General features: G+C 41.8%; 1 protein-coding gene across 2 annotated transcripts in view; it reads right to left on the bottom strand.

The window, feature by feature from the left end:
* Positions 1 to 22,116, bottom strand: part of CAP2 (cyclase associated actin cytoskeleton regulatory protein 2) — a 140,739-nt gene extending 118,623 nt beyond the window's left edge. Inside the window, exon 1 of one of the 2 annotated variants that reach the window (XM_084872739.1) lies at positions 21,721 to 22,116. The gene's annotated coding sequence lies outside the window, so the exon portion shown is untranslated. The remainder of the gene's footprint in view (positions 1 to 21,720) is intronic. The other variant, XM_084872738.1, reaches the window with a different exon arrangement.
* Positions 22,117 to 23,804: the final 1,688 nt, after the last annotated feature.

The raw sequence follows: 23,804 nt of genomic DNA, 5'->3' as shown, positions 1-23,804 counted from the left end.
TTGATTCCTTATTAATTCTAGTTGATCTTTTTTCATATCCTCATAGGTCTTATCGACCTTTTCTAGGAAATTCTTGAAAAACCTTATAAGCGTAGATTTGAACTCTATATCCAGTCGCTTTTTGTCCTCCATTTCTTTCGTTTGTGATCTATTTCATTGTCTCAGCATTTTCGCAGCTTCCCTGATGGGGTGGGGTTTCAGGGTGGAGCCTACAGCCTTGGCTTTTGTCAGCCCCGCCCTATGCAGTTCCTGAGTCTCAGTAATCCCCAGGGTCCTTCAGTACTCGTTGCAAGCACCTCTGAGAGAAAGGTGCCCTCGATTTTCGCTGCTACCAAACAGTCTAGGCTCTCCCCCAATGAGCCCGGAACTGGGGTTCAGTTCAGTTGGAAGTGGAGTTGGAGGTGGCGTTCAGTGCAGTCCGGAGCTTTTGTCTCCTTCCCGCCAGGGCAATCCTGCAGCCCAGCCAACTCTCCCTTCTCTGCGCGCAATGTGCACTCCTCTGGGACCTCCCTTTGCCGCTCCCCCGGGGTTCCGCCTTACAGCCCAGCTCCCTCTGTTTGAGCCTGGGCCCCCAGGGTCTGGCCTAGAACTGGGGTTCAGCGCTGTCGGAACTGGGGCCCAGCACAGTCGGAGCTTTTATCTCCTTCCTGCTAGGGAACGCCAGCCAGGCACTCAACCGCCCTTCCTCTCTGGCTCCATCCTCTCCGCGCGCGCCGCGTGTCTCTGTACCTTAGGCTTTTACAGCTCCTCCGCTCTTCCTTCTGGTTTTCTCCTTGCTTCTCGTTGTAGAATTTCCAGTCAGTCGACTTTCCTGTAGTTCTGGGTAATGTCCATTTTATATTTTAATTGTATTTTATTGAAATTGTTGTGTGCGGCTGCAGCTAGGTGTTTAGCTGTGCAGCCATCTTGGATTCTCTCTCTGAAATAAACTTGCTTTGAGGTTGGCTAAGGGTGTGGTTGGCAAACTGCAGCTCTCGAGCCCCATGCCGCTCTTTGGCCCCTTGAGTGTGGCTCTTTCACAAAATACCACAGCCTGGGTGAGTCTATTTTGAAGAAGTGGCGTTAGAAGAAGTTTAAGTTTAAAAAATTTGGCTCTCAAAAGAAATTTCAATCGTTGTACTGTTGACATTTGGCTCTGCTGACTAATGAGTTTGCTGACCACTGGGCTAAAAAATTGGAGGTAAAAGTGAGGCAGGATATCTATCCATCCTTCCTGCTTCCAAACAGATGTTAGATAGCCACACTGAGTATACACAAGTTGAGTCTTTAGAATTACTGACCCTGGAATGTAAAGGTATTAAGGTAGCCTCTGAGGAATGGAACCCAAGCTCGTTTGGCCAGATTTATGAGATCCAGCTAATAGGTGCCATTAGTCTGACCATACCAACCTATGGTCTTGGCAAAATCAGGCTGCTGCCACAGAGAGAGTAGTAAGGCCTCATATCAGTGCCTGCACTTCTCCCTGTTAGGAACGTTCCAAGCATCATTCTGAGCCACAGAGGATGACATGCTTCTGCATCTCAGACAACACTGCCCAGAGCGTGGGTAAATTTTATTGCTCTAAGATGTGTAACTATTTTTTCTTTCTGCCTGAAAGGCACTTCTCTTTTGTATTTTGTAGTCTCTTAATGAGATGGCATGTAATGACTTAAATGTAATGACTTAGCATTGCCTTATTTTAAAAACCAGGTTATACTTATCAAAGCACATGGATAGCTCGGGGATTCTGCGTCCAAATGTCAGACGGTCATCAGACACAGTCAGGGAAGGCTCACTGTCTATTTTGGAAAGTCATCTCCTCTGAAATTGCCAGCAGCTACTCTTTCAAAATATGGGGCAGTGTTCTCTGCATGGCCAAAATCAGCATCTAATCCCAAGGGCACTCAAAATTAGAAGTTTCTCATCTATTCTCTTCCTCTTAACGTCAGCTTTTGCTTCCATCGCAAATGAAAAAAAAAAAAAAAAAAAAAAAAAGGAAGAGAAAATTAAATCCATTACATAAGCTTGTGAGGGAACTGGGTATCCTGTAGGTAGGTGGGTGAAGGCCATTGGAGAAATGATAAAAACCCCTCTAATCTTTTAATAGTTGCCCATCTGTTCACAGTTATCTATGTTCCCCGTTACTCAACTTGCCAAATGTTACCGCCATAGACCAAGCCCACGCTGAAAAAGAATGTGTTTGCTTTCCTAGTGAGCTCTCTGTCCCCCAACAAAAAACACCAAGTACCTCCAGTCGCCCCAGACTGTTTGGGGAAAGCCTGTTACATTTCACACGTAGGATTGCTGTCCCTGACTGTGGCTTAATCAGCTTCCCAGACAAGACCCAAACCACACATTATCTCATAGTGCTTCATATGTTGAAAGACAATAGGAGTTAGCCCATAAACTGATGGGCTGGGCAGACTGGTGTGGAATGCAGTCTAAAAGTGAATCAGATGTCACTTCATGTGACATCGCCATGAACTGAAGACTTGCCACAGTCCCTTAAGAGGTCAAAATGCAACGTCATGCAAGGAAGCTAGAAAGATGCCTCTGGGTTGAAAATTTTAGAACAGTTTCTAGGAGAAATGGAAGAACAAATAAAAGAAATATAACTTATTTCTCTTATAAAAACACACATTAGTATTCCCCAAAAATATGACAGGGTCCAAGTTGGCTGTGCGCTCGTTCTCTCTCTCTCTCTCCCTCTCTCCCCCTCTCTTTCCCTCCCCCGCCCCCCCCCCCTCTCTCTCTCTCACACACACACACACACACACACACACGCTTCTCTCCACATGTGCCCTCAGCTGCTAGCCTGGCTCTCAAGAATGAAGAAAGAACGGAGCTGTAGATTCTCCAAATTCTTCCCAGGCAATTCCATTCGCCTTGGTTTTTCACAATGGATTTAGCCAAGTATTGACGAGGAGGTGGGAGCCAGGAATTAAGAATTAGACTGAGGAAATGGATAGGGTAGTCAAAGCAAATGCTGACAGCTAGATCAAGCTATGGAATGAGTCAGGGTCGGTGGACAGAGGATGTGGATCAGGAAGCCAGTGAAGAAGGGAAAAGGGCAAGATGGTGGATGTAAGATGTTCTGGGAATTGGATGAGAAACCAAGAGAAGCCGGATGCATAGTTGGAGAATCAAGAGATTGGGTTAGATGCTGCTGCTCAAGTACTAGCTAACCTTGAAATTATAGAAGATGAACACCAATGTTTGACTAGAGTGTGAGGGCGAGCGAAAAGAAAAAAGTGGAGGAACACAGAACTTTACAACTTTCTTTTTTTGTTTTAGGAAATGATACTTGAGGCTAATCTTACTTCTTTGTTTTGCATTATTTTTTGAGTATTCTCTTTTGCGTTTCTCTATAATGAGAAATATAACTTATCCTTGCTTGTCCTTTTTTTCTTACTGTATTTGAGTTTCTCTTTCATGCTTCATTTTTTCTAAGTTTAATATTTATCAAAGCCAAACATGCACAGATGTAGAGTCAATAGTTCTGCAAGGCTTATAACAAAACAGAATAGTCCCCTGACTGCCTCCTTCCATTCTTTGATTTGAGAGTCAACCATTTGTAATTATCTTAGCTGTTTACTTTAGTACTGTAGTTTTCTCTTATCCTATCTAATAAGAGGGAATATGCAAATTGACCATCACACCATAACAAGATGGCTACGCCCACCGTGGAGGCAGGGATTCCCGTAACAAGCCTTAATGAGCAATCAGCAGAAACCTGAAGCTAAGGTGGAACTTGACAGGGGACCTCAGGCCATGCCTCCCACCCAGCAGGGCTTGATGGGGAACCTCAGGCCGCACCCACCGCCCCAGTGTTGGGATGGAGGACCTGAGGCTGCACACCCCACCCTGGCATTAGGCCAGGGGACCTGAGGCCATCCCCCCTGCCATGCAGGGCTTGACAGGGGACCTCAGGCCGTGCCCCCCCCCCCTGCCTCCCAGGGGCTTGATGGGGGACCTCAAGGTTAGCCCCTGTCCTGGCCTGAGCCGGGGAAACCTCAGGCCATAAGCCCCACCCAGCGGGCCTTGGTGGGGTCCTCAGGCTGTGCCCCCCACCTGGTGGGGCCACGCCTTTCACCCCAGGGTGGGGGACCTGAGGCTGTGCACCCCACCCTGGCGTCTGGCCAGGCAACCTCAGGCCACACCCTCTGCCCCAGGGCCAGGCTGGGGGATCTGAGGGTGCTCCGGGGGACCTGAGTTTGCACCCTTGCCCAGTGGGGCTTGATGGGGAACCTGAGGCTGCACCCCCCGCCCAGCGCTGGGCCAGAAGACCTGAGGTTGTGGGCCCCACCCCTCGGCAGGGCTTGATGTGGGTGGGCCCTGCTGGGTCTGGATCTCGCCCAATGTAGGTGGGGCTGGTTGGGTCTGGGTCTTGTGATTTTGAGGTGTGGGCTGGTGGGTGGGGACTTGACTCTGGATCCCTGTGGCACATCCCAGACTCTGATAGGAGAAAGATTTTCATATACATTTCACTAATTTTCTTTCATCTCTGACACTTCTATTATAGAGAAAGGGCAAATAGCAAAATTAAAATATTTCCTCTAATTAATTCCTTTTTAATGTGCACGAATTTCATGCACTGGGTCACTAATTTCTAAATAATATACTTATAGTTCTATGTCTTGTTTGCTTTCTTCACTTTCAGACATCACCCACTGAGTTCCCACCAAAAACAGAAGGGAGTACTGTTCTCTTGCCCCATACCCACAAGCACATACATGCACATTTCCTTTTATCCCTTTCTCCTAATACTGCTATATCTCAATTTTTGTGTGACAAATAACCAGTGTTAATACAGTTAGGACTATTCACAGCTAAGTCATGATTTTTACTTTTTGCATAGCTTGTTTTATTAAAGCAATGCTTTTCAGCTTCTCAGTTGTCTACACACTTAAAAAATTAATCATCTCCCAAATCTCTCCTCAGTTGTGTAAATCCACCTCTGGAATTCTTAGTTCTTTCTTCTCAGAGTTATCTCTTCTGGAGAATTAATCCAACTGCACGGTTGTTCCGTAGGCCTGCTGCACATCTGTAACCTGGGACCTGCCTTCTGTCACTGAAGGTGAACAGAGAAATTATCCTAGGGATTTCTCTCCCCTACTCCTTATGTTCTACTACCTGTTTTTGGGACTCTATATCCTCCTCTTTCTTGGTGTACTTCCTTAATTGGAAAGAGTATTGTCTTCTGAAAAAAGGTACATGAAAGGTCAATGTTTTTGAGATTTTGCATGCCTGAAAATGTCTTTTTTTTTTCCTTCTTCTCTCATACCTGATTAGTGAGTAGGCTGAGTATAGAATTGCAGGCTGGAAATTTTCCTCAGGATTTTAAAAGCATTGCTCCAATGTCTTCTAGCTCCCTCGGTTACTGTGGAGAAGTCCAAGGTTGATTCATCATTCTTGGGATATTACCTGTGTTTTCTCTCCGGAGGAAGTTTTTGGGATTCTTCTCATTGTCCCCAGTGTTTAGAACTTTTAGGATGACATACTTTGTTGTTGATCAAAAATTCTTCTTATAAATGATTTTGAAGAGGTGTAGAAAAGGTAGGAAAATGGGTGTTGCATATTATATGTCTCTGGGTGAGTTTATAAACAAAGTCTTGAGTGTTTTGTTTTGTTTTTCAAATAAAGAAGTTAGCATTCTAAATATTTAAGCAATTCAAACATCTCTCATACCAATTTCAAATATTTACAAATATTTCATACATGTCAATAAGAATATAGCCTATAAGTATTCTCAAAGACATCTCTGAGAATAATAATGTGTCTTGGAATGATTAGCTATGCTAGAAACATCGTAGGAGAAAAGATAGCTATCATAACAAAATTTTTTTTTTGTTGCTTCATTGGTCATTTTATAGAACCCATCCTCAAAGTACAGGAATTTGGTACCTAACACTGTCCAATGGTCAATATTATACCAACAGCACCATGACTGAGCTGAAAGCACTGAGGGAGAGAGCGTGCACACATTTCTATCCTTTTCATAGCAGTTTCTAAGAAGGCAGAGTTTCTCACACTTTCAAACATTTTATAAGATCTCAAATGTTTTACCCATTTTTAAGTAGGGTGGTATAGAGGCTTTGGAATCACTAGCTGGGAGACTCTTGGAAGAGAGAGTAATTTTACTTTGTTTTAGTTACTACTTATACATAGAGTTGATGGAAGTATGCATATGAAGACATACAAAGAATGGCACATAGTCAATGATAACTTGTTAGCTACTGCTATGAAGACATCCCATCTCATTTTGCTTTCCATGGGAGTAGTTAGATCTATATACTGCTACATCCGGTCTTCGGGGATTTGCAATGTTCAGCAATCATCTAAAAGATCTGGCAAGAAAAATGAGTAGCTGAAAAATTTAGGTTATTATTATTATAATATTATTATTTATTATCATTATTATTTTCAAATTTCATTTCTCTAAAGGAGGTTTTCTCAAATCTATGTGTAATGGTTACTATGAAATGAAAAATTGGCTATGTAATTAGTACTTTTTTAGTCATATATTTTTCCCTAAACATTTTTATAATGATTTTTTTGCTTTTAAATTGTCCCCTGCTAAGGACACAAGCATAATCTCTGTGGAATCATTTTTGAAAAATAACACTCTTTAGTTCCTCATGTATTGCACCCAAACCATCTCATTATGCTCAGGGTCTACTAAGGTCCTACCTATTCCGTCTAACCAGTTATAAAAAGCAGCTTTCATAGTCACTTTGAAAACTGATACCCCATGGCCCAGAATAAATGGTGATAAGCCCAGAGTAACAGCCTGTTTGTCTGTATACCCTCTGGTGCCTGTAAGACATACTGCCCAATTAAAGTACCGCCTCACGCTGTCTTTTCTGCCAGCACATGCACACCTTGCCTCCCAAGATTAGTCCAAGCTTTTCATGGGCCGATTCTCCTTGTATCTCCCACTGAGTCTGCATGCTGCCATGTACATGGAGAATTCTATAAATACTTTCTGATTGACTAATTAATTGGCTACCACTCACGGCCTTCCCTCGCCTGCCCACATCCTGGCATAATCTCAGATCAGGCGGAAAGCCAATTTTTCATGGGAGAAATGCCCATGTAAAAGAAGATATTAGATTAGTTTTCCCACTTAAAACCACAGTGATGCCCTGGCTGGTGTGCACCCACGAGTTGCCAGTTCAGTTCCCGGGTTGCAGAATTGATCCCCAAAGAAGGTGGTGGGGGAGGTAGCAGATTGATGTTTTGTGAAAAATTTTGTGTTCTTTTACTGTATAACTCTCTGATTACACTATTTCAAAATACAACCATTCTTGGAACTTTTTTGCAATAAAAAGAAAACAGTGGCTTTTTGTGTGTGTGTGAGTGTGTGTGTGTGTGTGTGTGTGTGTGTGTGTGTCTTTTCTGTTAGGTAAGAAGCTGGCTCTAGAAATGCTCTGTGGGAGAGGAAGCAAAAGACATGAAGGCAGGCATCTTGGCAACATGAATGTGTCTCCTAGTGAAATAATTCCTTGGCTTAACCAAGCAGGGTCTGCTTCTGAGCAGGAGTATTCTAATCACTCCTGATTTTCTATATATGAGCATGGTGCTCAGAGGTTAATTTCCCTCCAGGTATTAACTTCCTGTCATCTTCATCTTTTCCAGAGCAGACTACAGAAGGTAAAATAAGCAACCGCATACAGAAATTACCTCCTCATCCATTTGCCCTCTGCACTCTGGTGGCTCCACTCCTTAGAACCACCCCTGATCATTCTCATATCACAAACATGACTCTTCGGGGTTGGAATCTATGAAGATAAGAAGCTAGGGTTTACAACTTGAGTTATTGCAAAAAGCATTTTCTGGCATCAGAGAATCTTAATTTGAGACCCTGCCCCTTAAATGCCTGCATAATGCCCCTCACTTCCAAAACACGAACTCTTTCCTTCTTCCTTTGTAGGCATATGTGTGCGCTGTGCTCTGTGCTGGCTGCTGGGGCTGCACGGGTGGATGAGACTCAGAGTCTGTCTTACAGGCACCATGATCTCCTTGAGGAGAGGACAGTCTGGCTGTTGGGGGCAGGCCAGCACTCTAGGACACCAGGCTGCAGGGAACTGGGTAATTTCAGCAGGAAAGAGTCCAATGAGAACTGAGATGATGAGGGAATCTAAGTATATCTTGAAGGCTTGCTCTGTTCCTTGACTTGGGGTGGTGGGACTGGGTAAGGACACAGCCAGAAAGTCATAGGCTGTGAAGGCTGAGTGGAGCCAGCACAGACCCCTATTACACGCTCCTATCCTCAAGTGGGAACTCCTTTAGCTAAGTGTGAAGTAAGGACTCTTCATGGAAAAGCAGCTCCCTCCCCAAACCCTGCCATGGCCCTTTCTAGGCTCCAATGTGGTTGGGGAAGCTCCTTCTACTCCTGTGTTCCCATGCTGCCCTTCTGCTCTCGTTAGGCCACTGAGGAGGAAGAGGTCAAAAAGGAGTTCCCCAAGAGGTGGCAGTGGGAGAGGAAGAGCCACGGAGATGCCGCTGGCCAGGTTACTGCAGCCTGGGCAGGGCTTTCATGGACTGTTCGCCCCTCCAAAAAGTAAATATACCGCTCTCCTTGTATCCAGAATATGTAAAGAACTCTTAAACTCAATAATAAGACCAATGCTCCAATTTAAAAATGGGCAAAATATTGTATAGACATTTCCCCAATAGTACCTATAAAGACATTCAATATTAATAGTCACTAGAGAAAGTGAAATACAAATCAAAACCACAAAATATCACTTCATACCCAGTAGGATAGCTACAACCAAAAGGACAAGTGCTGGTGAGGCTAAAGAGAAATTGGGACCTTCCTATACTGCTGGTGGGAATGTAAAATGGTGCAGCTGCTGTGGAAAACAGCTTGGACGTTTCTTAAAAAGTTAAGCATATATTTGATATATGACCCAGTCTTCCCACCTGTATGTATCTACTCAAGAGAAACAAAAACATATGTACACATACACAATAACTTGTTTACAAATCTCCATAGCAATATCATTCATAATGGCCAAAAAAAAGGAAACAACTTAAATTTCCATTGATGGATGAATGGATAAAAGAAATGTGGTATATTCATTCATTGGAATATTACTTTCCAATAAAGAGGAATGAAGTAGTGATCATGCTACAACATGGGTGAACTGGAAAAACACTATGCTACATAAAAGAGGCAGAGATAGAAGGCCATGTGCTCTACAATTCCATTTATAAGAATATCTAGGAAAAGCGGATCTGTAGAGACAAAAAAATAGATTAGTGGTTGCCTAGGGCTGGAAACAGGTAAGGAGAGTGACTTTGAATGGTCACAAAGTTTCTATTCACAGTCATGGAAATGATTTAAATTAGAATTTTGGTGGCAGTTGCACAGTGCTGTGTATGTACTAAAAAAGTACTGAATTGTGTATGTAAAATGGGTGAATAGCACGGTATGCAAAATGTTAGCTCAACAAAGCATTTAAAATCAAATAAAAATAAGTCCTGTTCCTCTTTATAAAGGTACAGTTTAAACCCTATTAACTCTGATAACCTGATGCTCTCTTCTCCCAGCAAAGTGATAGATGGTGACTAAACAGCCCGAGACTGCTCTGAGAGGCCACACTCCTCTCTCCTGGAACTAGTTGTAGGAGCCAAGATAGGGGGCAGGAAAGAGTGGCAGTTCTCACGGTGCCTCTCTCTCCTGTGCATCAGAATCCCTGGGAAGAGTTGGGCCTTAAATGCAGATTCCTCAGCTCCACACTCAGCTATGCAATTCAGTGGTGCTGGGTATTGATAGGAATCTTCGTTTTTAATAAGTACAACATGAGGCCCCTCACTCTGAGAAGCCCTGTAGTAAGTAGAAGGGTGCACAGGAATGCTATGGGAGCATGTGGGAAGGGTCAAGAAATGGGGTACTCAACTGAGCCATGGGAAGTAAAGAGGCTACTAAAGTTTGAATAGGAACTAAACTAAATCTCAAAGGATGAGGAGGTGTTGTTCAGAGGAAAGGTAAGTAAAGGTGTTCCTGAGCCTATGACCAGTTTGTGCTGAGACATGGGGACACTACAGCCAGAAAATACTTACTGAGCCTTCACCATGTGCCAGGAGCTTTCTAAGAAAGGAGTAAAGGAGGCTTGATGGGGGCTTAGGAAGAGTGGTTGATAAAGCTGGAGAGGGACCTGGGAATTACTGTCATGGTGACAGTGGATTGAAGATCTGAGAGACGTGTAAAACAGGTAAAGTCTGAGAGAGGATTAAATGGGATTAGGAGCGAAATGGAGAAGGCAGGATTTCTTAGATGTCTTGCTCAGTGGTAGGGTGGTGTCAATCAAAATAGGGAGAGGGAATGGAGGTGGGTAATGAAGAGAAGCAGTTTTGGACCTGTGAGTTTCAAGTGCCTCTGGTGATACTGAGGTGATAACTGGCAGCTGCAAATAGGAACCCAAAGTTCAGGGGACTTCTGGGATGGAATTGTAAGTATTACCTACCTAATAATAACAGCTGCCCCGGGATTCTATGGAAGATTCGAGGAGACGCTGTGAACTATAAAGTGATGCCTAAGTGTTGTGATTTATCCACAGCACTCATCATCATGATCAGTTCCTAGTGCTCAGTCTGTGAACTATTATTGAGGGTATTATCACCTCCCCTATCCCCAAACACAACAACCCTAATATTTCACACACCACTCATCCAAGACCATGCCATAGAACCTTTTTTCTGCCAAGGGCCATTTGGATATTTATAGCCTCATTCATGGGCCATACAAAATCATCAACTTAAAAATTAGCCTGCTATCTTTGGTCAAACATTTAATTAACTTATCCCAGGGCCAGGCTAAATGATTTTGTGGGCCTTATACAGTCCTCGGGATGGACATTCCCCACCCCTGCCACAGAACAAAGAAACTACAGAAATGCTATTAATTGAAAGCTTAAAGGGGAAAGTATTTTTTTATGGTCAGTTATTTCTCATAGCATAACTAAAAGTATTTGACTTCATTAAACCTTGTCTTTCAGTGTTAGGACCGCCATCTCTCTCTGGACTAATGAAGAGTTAGAAATTCTTCCTAATCCCAACATTCTGGCACTCATTGTAAAATTTATATACAATTAAATAACAGATTCAGCAACTCTCTCTTTTTTTAAAAAAATATATATTTTATTGATTTTTTACAAAGAGGAAGGGAGAGAACTAGAGAGCTAGAAACGTTGATGAGAGAGAAACATCGACCAACTGCCTCTTGTACACCCCCTACCAGGGATGTGCCTGCAACCAATGTACATGCCCTTGACCAGAATCGAACCTGGGACCTTTCAGTCCACAGACCGATGCTCTACCACTGAGCCAAACCGGTTTCGGCAAGATTCAGCAACTCTCTTAAAAGAAAAGTCATAAGGATCACTTCTTAAGTGCTGGGCCAGATTTGTGCATGGATATTTTCAACAAATGTGACTGTCATCATTTGACTTAAAGTAGCCAGGTAATGGATGTGGCTCAGGCACTCTCCTCTAACCCCTTTTTGCTTCTTCATGTGTCTCCAGCCTCTGGGTCTCCTTTCAGACTTGACTTTGATTTATTAGGAGTGAAAAAATCAGTTTTCAAATAGAGCTCTGAGCCACCAAAGAACTAGAGGTTCTTTTTGGCTTTTTAGACCTGACAACCCAAAAGGAACGAGAAACAGATAAAGGGAAAAATGGAAAGAAAAAATGGCAGGGTGTAGGAAAAACAGAGGGAAAAAGGAGGAGGGAACTACCAGTGACATCTTGAAGGTATAAGCTCATGGTAGCCAATCTCTAAATTATATTCAAAATGCAAAAGGCAACTCCCTGACTCTGAAAGAAAAACAATAATAAGTGAATTGAGGAGAGCAACCAAACTTGAAAACGGGGCCCATTTGGGGGTATGCTTTTGGGTTTTTCCTTTTCTCTCCAGAGTTGGCCCAAAGGTTAGACCTGTGCAGGAGGCGCAGGCAAGAAAATCTTCCAGAGAACCCTCCTCTTTTGGGCCAGAAGATTGGGAAAGGAGGCCCCTGTAAATTGAAGAATGCGAGGAAAAGAGCAGGTTTTTCCCATTTTTTTCTGCTTTGAATAGCCACAGTTGTAGAATTGTGTAGCATAAACAGATAAAAATTTCTGCAAAAGAAACCTAGTCCTATTGCCAAAGAGCGGGGAAAAAGGGGCCTTGCGGTTCAAAGAGTGTGGGAGAATCCCTGTTATTTTTCCCTCTCACTTTTCTCTCAGGGCTTTGCCTTGAGGGTGACTCTAGTCTATACTGCAGTTCGTGAGCAACTAAAACTTGAAGAGAAATCAAACATTTCTGGCAGAAGATCAGGAAAAACTGGTTCTTAAGGGAGAGAAGAGCGTGGGAGGAATCCCAGAGGACAAAACTAAAGAAGGGGATTCCTTGATTGTATGCATGGAGTGCAGGCCCTGGTTTCTTCCCTGGGCTGTGCAGATGTGGGATAGACCCAATGGTTTTGAGACCTGAATGATGATATAAGCCACTGTTCAAGTCCCAGTCTCAGCCCTAACTTGTGCTTCCATGAGACCCAAGACAGCACAGCAAAAGTTTTGAAAAATGAATTTTCATTGCCCATAGAATACAAGCCAGAACTGGATAGACTGCCTGATAAGACAAAAACATTGAGCATTGTAAAAGGATTCAGAGTCTCAGAACATAATATTCAAAATGTCAAGAATTCAATCCCAAAATGTCTGACAAGCAAGGGACTGGGAAAATGTCATCATTTCTCAAGAGAAAAAATAATCAACAACTCCACGATAACATTATGTTGAAATTATAAGATTTTTGGAACTATTTTAACTATGTTCCAGGTGATAAACACTCTTGAAATGAATGGTAAGATGGAAATTCTCTTAAGTGATACAGAACCAAAAAATACAATAACAATAAAAAACACAAATACACTGGATGAACACCTCGCTCCCTGGACTCAATGGCAGAACAGAGAAGACAAAGGGAAGTGTCAGTGAACTTGATAATATAGATGTTATCTAAAGGACAGAGAGGAGGAAAGATTGAACAACAACAACAAAATGAACAGAGCATAAGAAGCCCGTGGGACAATATTAAAGGTTTAATATTAATGTCATTGGAATCCCAGGTGAGGACAAAGAGATTTAGGCAGGAAACATATTTGAAGAAATATTGGCTCCAAACTTCCCAAACATGGTGAAGGCTATCCATTTACAGATCCAATAGTAGTGCTATCTATCTGGTCATTATACACATACATGCATACACAAGTAATACCTTAAAACAGTGGTTCTCATCATTTCTAATGCCGCAACCCTTTAATACAGTTCCTCATGTTGTGGTGACCCCCAACCATAAAATTATTTTTGTTGGTACTTCATAACTGTAATTTTTCTACTGTTAATGAATCATAATGTAAATATCTGTGTCTTCCGATGGTTGCCTAAGAAGTATCCCAAGTACCAAGACCTTTACTTCTCAAAGTCTTTCCTAAATTTAACAAAACAAGGAGTCATTAGAACTATGTCAATCATTAAGTTGGCTCATTTACCAATACTAAACTTACAGAAGGCATTTACCATATTACAGACCCTTGATTTTTGGTCAGAAAACAGAGGCAGGATGAGCTACAAAGAGATTTTCCAATTTGTATATAACTTTAAAGATTTTTGTAGAACTCTCTTGCATATTTTTAGATAGGCATATAAAAACTTTCACCAAAATATAAATAATTGTGAAGAATGTAACTTCCAGCATTCTGTAAAAGTAAAATTACTTTATCACTAGCTGAAATATGTCCATTGAAAGTCATCATGATTCATTTTAAAAGAATACATAATCAGTCTCTTTGAAAGTTATAAATTTTGCATAATAACATTTTCTCCTTGAACTTATATTTCTATTCTTCTTCCCATAGAAGTTTATTCTTGTTTTATGTATTTTATGCTTTAATGTCTTTTATTCAATATCCTATCAGACTTTTTTTCTGCATCAAATATGTATATACACTTAATTTAAATCCAGTGGCAAAAAAAGTTCTTCTGATTGTTATTTTTGTAACTAGTATTAAAATGCAAATTATAAAAATAATACAAATATTATAAATATTGACACATAATTACTAAATGTAAATAAAAAGTAAATTTTATTGGAAACCCCTCTCTTTTAAGAACTTGATTTTTCAATTATTTCATGCATAAGGGGATGAATATTCATATTATTAGAATGAGTCAAGATTGAAAACCAATTTGACTCAATTTTTGTTTTCCTAGAAACTCCTAGGAAACTATTCACATAAATGAGGAGATAAGAATGAATGAGATTTTATAATAGAAACATTATACTTTGAACTCAATTCTTTGAACTCCTTCTGAGCTATATACTAAACATCTCATAGTGATGAAATAATAAAAATTATTTTAACCATCAGTGAAAGGAAAAGTTGGGGAAGACTGAAATTTAGTGAGTACCCTATCTATTCATCCATCTGCGTTATCTCCGCCATTCATGGTCTTTCCCTAGGCAATTCACAACTGTACACAGAGATGTGTGAACTTGTAGAAGACTTCTAGGGAAGTCAGTAATTATGTTCTATGGGAATGCAAATACATTTTATCATGTGGAACTCCAACTGACTTCCCTCTCAAACTATGAAGAAGCCAGTGTTATATCTATTAAGTAAATTCATTTCAGCATTCCTATCAATGGTCCTCTTTGATTATAGACTTTTCTGGCTCTCTTATTTTTTAATTGTTAAAATGTTAATTTTATTATTTGTATGAGAGTCATGTTTCATCCTCTTTTTAAGTTTTTTCTTTAACATTAGTTTACAATTTCATTAGATTACCTTCATTGTTGTTATTATTGTGTTTTTTTTTAATCAAAGACTTAGAAAACATATGATTTGCAATGTCCAGGAAACAGAATTATTGACTTTCTCAACTCCAAAACTGATATTCTGAAATGTCTTTCTCCCCACTCCCTTCTCCCTTCCCCCGCTTTTTTTTTTTTTTTTTTTTTTTTTTTTTTTTGCCATTCCCATTCCCTAGATTTTACATCCTTGGACAATGCAATTTAATAAAATGGGTCAGAGATAGACATTTTAGTAAAATGGACTAATAAAATAGGTTCAAGATAGGCCTTTCTTAGATAAAGAGAGAGAAAGGTGATTATGGAAAAGAAGGTGGGAAACACCTGTGTGCATGTATCTTTGGAAGTCTCTGCATGTAGTTAATGTACGGAGTTTGAAGAATATAGGAAGCACAAAAATTAGTTCCAGCCCAGCCAGTGTGGCTCAGTAGTTGAGCATCGACCTATGAACCAGGAGGTCACAGTACGATTTCCAGGTAGGGCACCCATCTGGGTTGTGGGCTCAGTTCCCAGTGTGGGGTGTTTAGGAGGCAGCTGATCAATGATTCTCTCTCATCATTGATATTTCTACCTCTCTCCCTTCCTCTCTAAAATATATATATTATTTTATATATCCTCTCTAATATATGTTTTTGTTTTTTTTTAAAATTAATTGCACCCCTCATTGTGTACTACCTAGACTCATTTGCATTAACAAACCTCTTTTTAAAGATTTCAATTACTGGAGAACTTAGATAATTGTCCACCTTCCATTCTGAAGAGTCTCTGAGGGAAGAGGAGGCCTATGAAGGGAAAGACCATTAGGAAGCAGGATGGAAGAAGGGGTGGGGTAGGAGGGGGCTGTTCACAGAAGGAACTTTGAACAACCAGAGGGTACCATGAGAGTACTAAGAAATGAAAAAGAAGTGTATATGAAGAAAAAAACAAAACTTCAAGCTTTAAAAATTTTGTCCAAATATTTGCAAACCTACATTGTACCCCTGGCATCAGCTTCTAGCATGCTAGAAGATGATGCCAGGAAAAAGATGGTGTTTAGCCTAATGCCAAGCAACCAATTAGATGGACTCTCCCAGCAACCTACTAACTGAGCCAAATATCTCAGCTTCCTGCCACTTGGGAGAGGTGAGCAGAAGCACCAGACAATACTCATTAGGTGAAAAGACCAACCTTATATGACACTAGTCCCTCACCTGCACATTTTGGGCAATACAGAGGTTTCTAAACTCAGATTCCATAAAATGAACACCTCCAATTACCTGTTAGACTATAATCAGACTGAAATATGCATTCATCACTGTGAATCCTATTGTACCTGGTTCTGAAAAACAGGATTGGCCAGTTTTGTTAGGGTGGTCCAATTTGACTGCTTCTTGTTATCTTAGAGTAAGATAACCAATTTGTCTCATTAGAATTCAGTGATTCTTCTCAGAATAAAACTACCTAGAAACAAGGTTAAACCTAATGATGACAATCACCTAAGCAGATCCTTTGAGATCTATGTTCACAGCTTAGGTCATCTTCTGTTCTTTCTTAGATCAGATCCTTCACTGATATTCATCTCTGTATCCCTTTTGATTCTCACTGACATGTAACTGTCACTCAGTGTGGTGGGATGAATAAACAATGAGGGGATCCCAGAGGGTCTCTGGATTTCGATGGGGACTGATGCAAAGCAATAAAGGCTATTTTCTCATGAAACTGAGTCCAAGTACAAACACAAGACAAGGTCTGTCTTTGGTGTCTCCAGCATCTGGCTTCTCCAGGGACCATCATCCTCTTCAATACTGCCATCTCTACCACCTCCCAGAGTTCTCCGAGAATTCTCTGGCTCCTTGTTATCCCCTTCTATCAAAACAAGAATAATTTCAGAGCAGACTTTTATACTGTAGAATGGCCCTTAAGTTCTGTTAGCTGGTGCTATGATTCCACTTAAATGCGGTACCTGGAATAGACAAATTCATGGAGACAGAAGGTAGAATGGTGGTTGCCGGGGGCTGAAGGAAGGGGAAAATAGGGATTTATTGTATAATGGGGACAGAGTTTCAGTTAGGGATGATGAAGATGGTGCTGATTATTGCACAACTTTTAAAATGCACTTAATGCCACTGAATTGTACAATTTAGAATGGTTAAAATGGCAAATTTTAGGTTATGTATATTTTGCACAATAGAAAATAAACTTTAAAAAAATCCCTTACAATGGCTTGTTCTACTTCCTAAGTAAAATAGAAATATTTCGAATGAACTGTAAAAGCTCACAGCCTGAATCACAGCAGACCTAGAAAATGTCCAAGGCTAAAATTCCAGATTTCCAACTGGCTTGTTACCAGAATAACCAAACTAATCATGTTGTAACATTGGAGTACCCAACAGGATACCATACAAGGAAAATGTTAGTGAAGATCAGTAAGCACTTATGTACCTTGCTTAAAGTAATGTTCCTTTGATATAATAAAATTGTCCTCCATCCCATCCTAAACCCAGGTGATATAAGAGGATGGAGATGCTCATGAGTGATTGAGGTAAGTGGTCCTGCTGTGAAATTGTTGTAAAGTTTTAGATTATTATTTTCCCACACTTCTTAGGACATGAGAAAATAGATATTACAATTAGAATTTAAACAGGATGAGAAGTCAGGCTCCCAGCTTTAGTTACTTCATCTTGGTTTGAGGGAGTGAATAAGCAGGTAGATAGCATTAATCTATAAGTCAGAGGAAGAATCAACCTTTTTTTGGGTCATTAAAATACAATGCACATTCACATTCACATGAAAGAATTCTTGCACTTGTGTGCCAAGACATGAAAAGTAAGTTTTCAAATTACACTCTTTGTAATAGCAAAACATGGGACCCAACCCAAATGCCCATCAATAAGAGAATGGGAAAATAAATTATGGAATATCTGACAATGGATACTATATTGCTACATGCAACAATTTGAATAATTCTTAAAAATATAACCTTGAATTTTTAAAAGTGAGAATATTATATATACCTTTTTTATAAATAAAAAATAAGCAAACCTAAACAACATATTGTTTAGGAATACAGACATATGTCATAAAACTGTTTTACAGTACAGAAATGATTAACACAAAATTCAGGGTTGTGAAGGACACAGGAATGGCATAGGAGAAGCCCACAAAGAAAGATGCAGCAGCATATGTAATAATGTTTGTTTGTTTTTTTGTTCTAGCCTTCTGTTTATTTTCTTCATCAGTATTCTTGAGAGATAACTCACTTAAGATACAATTCACCCATCTGAAGTGTACAATTCAATGATACGTGCATCCACCAGGTCTAATTTAGAACATTTTCATCAGCTCAAAAAGAAACCCTGTACCCTTTAACTAACACCCTCCCTAATTCCAACCCTCAGCCCTAAGCAACCACTAGTCGATTTTCTGTCTCTATAGATTTCCCTGTTCTGAACATTTTCATATGATTAGAATTTTATAATATGTGGTCTTTTGTGACTAGCTTCTTTCACTCTGGATAATGTTTTCAAGGTTCATACACATTGTAGCATGCATCAGCACCCCATTCCTTTCTATCAGCCAATAATAGCCCATTGTATGGGAATAACCACATTTTATTTATCCATTTCTTAGCTGATGAACATTTGGGTTGTTTCCACTTTTTGTCTATTATGAATAATGCTGCTATAACATTTGTATATAGGATTTATGTGGACATATGCTTCCATTTCATATATATATATATATATATATATATATATATATATATATATATATATATATATATAGTAACTCTGTTTAACTTTTAAGGAGCTGTCAAATTGTCTTCCAAAGCAGTCACACCATTTGATATTCCCACCAGCAGTGTGTAAGGCTTCCAATTCCTCCACATCCTCACCAACTGTCATTGTCTGACTTTGAATGTAGCCATCTTACTGGGTGCGAGTGGTATCTCACTGTGGTTTGATTGGCACTTTGCTGACGAATGAGGATGCCAAGCATCTGTTCAGGTGCTTATTGGTCACTTCTTTGAAGAAATGCCCATTCAGATCCTTTGACCATTTTTATTTTGGGTTATTTGTCTTTTGATTAATGAGCTGTAAGAGCTCTCTCTATTTTGGATACAAATTCCTTATCAGATATATGATTTTAAAATATTTTCTTCCATTTTGGGAGTTATCTTTTTACAATTATCTAGTTCTTAAGTCCTAGTTTTAAAGCTGAGTGATGGAATCACAGGTGGTCATTTGAATGTAATGATTATAGCTTACGTAAACTTAAAATATTATTTTTATGTATGAAATATTACATAATTAATGAATTAAAGAGGAAACCTTATGCATAAAGATGTCCATTAGGTAATATTCAAGACAAAACAAAACACAACACTGCAATTCCCAAAATAAGATAATGCTACTCTTGAAGAGTAGCATACCTTAACTCCTAGGTATGACTGAGGCACTAGAAGAATCTGGCTCATCAATCCTTTCAAAAGGTTCCTCTCCAAACTCTGTCACATGGTAGGTGGGAGTAGCAAACTACTACCAACAGGACAAAACTCTCCCTCCCCTCTTTCCCCCCCCAACCCCTCCCCCCAAGCTAAGGATGATTTTTACATTTTTAAATGCATGGGGAAAAGAAGATTATTTTGTTACTGGTGAAAATTACATGAACTTCAAATTCTAGTGTCCATAAATAAAACAAATGCAACCACACTATTCCTTTCTGTATTGCCTATGGCTGTTTTCAACTACAGTGGCACAGTTGAGTAATTATACTAAAGAGACCGTGTGGCCAGCAAAGTCTACCATTGAGTCCTCTACTAAAAAAGTTTACCAAATTTCACACTCTATTGACAAATTGACTTCTCACTCAACAATGAGCCGCAAAAAACGTTTTCCTACTAGCCAAGATCAACTTGATGGGCACCTTCATGATTCTTCATAGTCAGTTTCTTTTTATCTTTATTTTAATAACTAGTGACCCAGTGCATGAAATTCGTGCACATTGAAAGGGTATTAATTAGAGGAAATAATTTAATATTGCTATTTGCCCTTTTTCTATAATAGAAGTGTTATAGATGAAAGGAAATTAGTGAAATGTATATGAAAATCTTCCTCCTGTCAGAGTCTGGGGCTCACCAGGGGACCCAGAGTCAAGTCCCCGCCCACCCACATGCACCTCAAAATCATGTGAGACCCAGACCCAGCCAGTCCCACCCTTGTCAAGCTCTGTCGGGCAGGGGGCATACCTCAGGTCCCCTGGCCCAGCACGAAAAGAGGGAGGGCATGGCCTGAGGTCCCAGGTCAAGTGGGTGGGCACACTGAGTTCCCCTGACCCAGCACTGGGAGTGCACCTTGAGGTCCCGTGTGAAGCCCCACCTGGTGGGGAGCTCGCCTAAGGTCCTCTAGCCCAGCACCAGGAGGGGAAGTGCACCTTGAGATCCCCTGTCAAGCCCTGCTGGGTGGGGGATGGGGCCTGAGGTCCCCTGTCAAGCCCCAGGGTGGTGGTGGGGGGGAGGGCATAGCCTCAGGTCCCTGCTGATTTCTCTTTATGGCACCTTATGGGAACTTGGTCACAGCTGTGGGTGCAACCATCTTTGTGTCCTAGTGATGGTCAATTAGCATATTTCCTCTTTATTAGATAGGATCATTTATATGAGATCTTGATTCTGATTTTATTAGGGATTTTTAGATTTGGGGTCCTTCCTTGCAAAATATCCAATTTCAAGAAGTCATGGTCCAGCCACACTCAAGCTATTGAGTTAATTCATTTAATAAAGTTTTATGTCTGCTCATTACATGCCCTGAGTCAGATGCTGCTTGGTGCTAGAAGAACTACCAAAAGCCACCCTTGCCCCCAAGAGGCTTACAGCCTAATTAGACCCTAGTCACTCTAAGAACCATCTCCCCAAAGATCACTCGGCTGTTGTAATCTTACACGAAGTGGGCTTAGATATTTCAGCCCAGAATTCTAAGGCATGGTCCTTAACTTAAAAGAAATGGTTATTCGCGGTAAAGAAACAGCGCTCTGTACACAACTCTGGAAAACTAAGGTGCACGTGTCCCATCGCTTCTGCTTTCCCACCGGTTCTTGCTCTTTCTGCCAAGTGTTCACCTCCTTCCGCTTTGGCCCTTTGGACCTAATCAACAGCGTAAATGCAGTCACGTGTGTCTATTCATTGTAAATAATGCAACAATTCAGATACTGCTGAAACTTGCAGCCAGTTATTTATGATGAGAATATAGGGAAGGCCATCCCCGCCTATGTGATTCCAGCCGAAAAAGTGGTCACAGAGCGACTACCAGCGTGAACAACCCTCTCCCCAAAGCGGCCAGAGACCGGCGGTGAGGCGCCCTTTCCAAGTGTCCCTGGGTGCCCCGGGGCCTTTGCATTTTTAAAGGTGACCCCTCGTCTCGGGGCAGGTTCAGCAGAGCGGCCAGGGCGGTTTCCCCGGCGCTTTCCCATCCAGATGGCTGCGGTCAGATCCAGCCCCAAGGCAGCCCCCCAGACCCCGTAACCCGCACCCCCGTGAGGCTCCGAGCCCAGCGGGCGGACACCCTCAAAGTTTGGCGAGCCTGGCGCGCAAGGCCGCCCCCGCGCCCGCCCCCAGCCGCACCCGCCTTCCAGCGGCCCGGGCGCCCCAGCAGGACGGCGGGGCCGGGGGCGGGGTGCGCTGACCCAGATGGGGCGGCAGCTCGCGCCCGCAGGGGCCTGGAGCGCCGGGTCCGGCTCCCGCCAGCGTCCCCGCCCCGGGCCCCGCGTCCTGCCCCCGCTGCGCCCCCGTCGCCCCCGGCCCCGCGTCCCGGCCCCTCTCATCCCACCCATTCGGTGCGACTTCCGAGCGCCCCCGCACCTGCCCCCGGGGGCCCCCCTCCCCGAGGCCGCGCCCAGCCGCCCGGGGATTACCTGCTTGGTGCCTGGGGTCTCGTCCCCGCGATGCCCAATCCGTGGCCCGCCACTCGCGGCCTCCTCCGGCCGCCCTCCTCCCCGCCTCCTCCCCGAACGGAGTCGGTGTCGGTCACGCCGCTCCGGGGAGAGTCGCCGCGGCTTCCGGGAGCTCCAAATACAGACACGTCCAGGGGGAAAGAGAGGGGGAGCAAAGCCGCGCGCGGGTGGGGAGTGGAAATCAAGGGGAACAGAGCGGCGAGGGGGATGGAGGAAAGGAGGGGCAGATGGGCCGTGGGAGAAGAGAGAGGGAGACGGGGAAGGAGAGCAGGGGAGCCAGCCTGCCAAGCGCCAGGCTGTGAAAGCAGTGAAGTCACCGCATCAGGCAGCCTTGCAAAGAAGACTGCAAAGATCCAGGACGCTCCTGGCTGCAGAAGCCACCCAGACAGTGGACCTCATAAGGCTTGTGCAGATAAAGGACGGGTCCTGAGGAAGCCAGAGGCAGGCCTGTGTGTCCCACAACCCCACTACCTGGATGAAGACCCTGACAGGAGAGGGCGTGGACATCTAACGCTTTAGGGAGACATCAGGTTGAGATGCAATCGTATCTTGGAACAACATTTTAAAATGTATTCTACATACATCTTTAAAAGCTAAAAAAAGTAAAAAAAAATGTACCTGATTATTTAAAAACAAATGTTCACCAAACTAATCTATTTTTTTAAGTGTCTATTTGTGGCCATTGTCCCATTATATATTGATTATAATTACAAAATTGGAAGCTTTTTTTTTTTTTTTTTTTTTTTTTTTTACTTTTTTATCCAAACCATTAGAAGGAAAACATTGATTTTTCAATTTTCATCAGTTTATTTCAATCTGTAGAAGTGGACTTGAAGCGCTTTGTTGAATAAATGCCAGGAAAATAATTACAGGCAAGAGAGAAAAGAGGGGAAGGTATAATTGATACTTTTTAAAGCAAAATTTCCAAACAAACACAAAGATGGATGTCTAAAAAGCCAATATTCTGTGTTGATGCTAAAATGGCATCTAATTTGGTTCTGTGCATTACAAGGCTCATTCTGACACCATAGGACACAACTTAAATGAAGGTCACTTCTATTACACCAGTGGTTCTCAACTTTTTTAATGCCCCGACCCTTAATACAGTTCCTCATGTTATGGTGACCCCCAACCGTAAACTTATTTTCATTGCTACTTCATAACTCTAATTTTGCTACTGCTAATGAATCTCTTAGGCTTTGCAGCAGCAGTTCTCAACCTGTGGGTCATTAACAGGGTTGCCTAAGACCATCGGAAAACACGGATATTTACATTACGATTCATTAACAGTAGCAAAATTACAGTTATGAAGTAGCAACAAAAATAATTTCACAGTTAGGGGGTCCCCACAATATGAGGAACTGTATTAAAAGGTCCGACATTAGAAAGGTTGAGAACCACTGTATTACACATTGCTCTTGGCTAACAGTGGTGATGAGGAATGCCTCTTTGCATATCGATATATCCAGAACCAATGCCATCCTTACTATGCAGATGCCTCACATTTGGTAGGTACTCAATACATTTATATTGAATGAATGAATGAATGAATGAATAAGTAAGTCAATGATATATTTGTTTTTAGAACACTTATGTTCCAGCCATATGTCCATAGGACCAATTTGTGCAGGTTCCCAGGAAACTCTCAAATATTCAGTCTAATATGAATTTTTCTCCTTAGCATTAACTTCAACAAATATTAATAGAACATTTCCTTTAGCAAAGTATATTTTGCATTGGAGTATAAGAATTATAGAGTATGTACGTGAATGATGCAAAAATCCCGCTCTTAGGTTTAGTGGGAAGATGAGGAGAGTATAAAAATAAACACAGTGAAGAAAGGCTGCAAAGAAGTGTCCTAAGAGAAGTATGAACAAAGTTATGTGAATGTGCAGAGAAGAGGGAGGTTGCTTCTACTATTGGGGGTCAGAGAATGCATCCCAGTGGAAATGAGAGTTGAGCCTTCAAGTGGAAATAAAACAGCAAGAGTGGATGGTGAAGGAAGGACACACAAGATGAAAGAAGCAGCAGGGACAAAAACAGGG

The sequence above is a fragment of the Pipistrellus hanaki genome, assembly GCF_964339955.1.
Source record: "Pipistrellus hanaki genome assembly, chromosome: 2".
Classification (NCBI taxonomy): domain Eukaryota; kingdom Metazoa; phylum Chordata; class Mammalia; order Chiroptera; family Vespertilionidae; genus Pipistrellus; species Pipistrellus hanaki.
The sequence above is the reverse complement of the archived record's forward strand: the minus strand, read 5'-3'. Positions and strand labels throughout refer to the sequence as shown.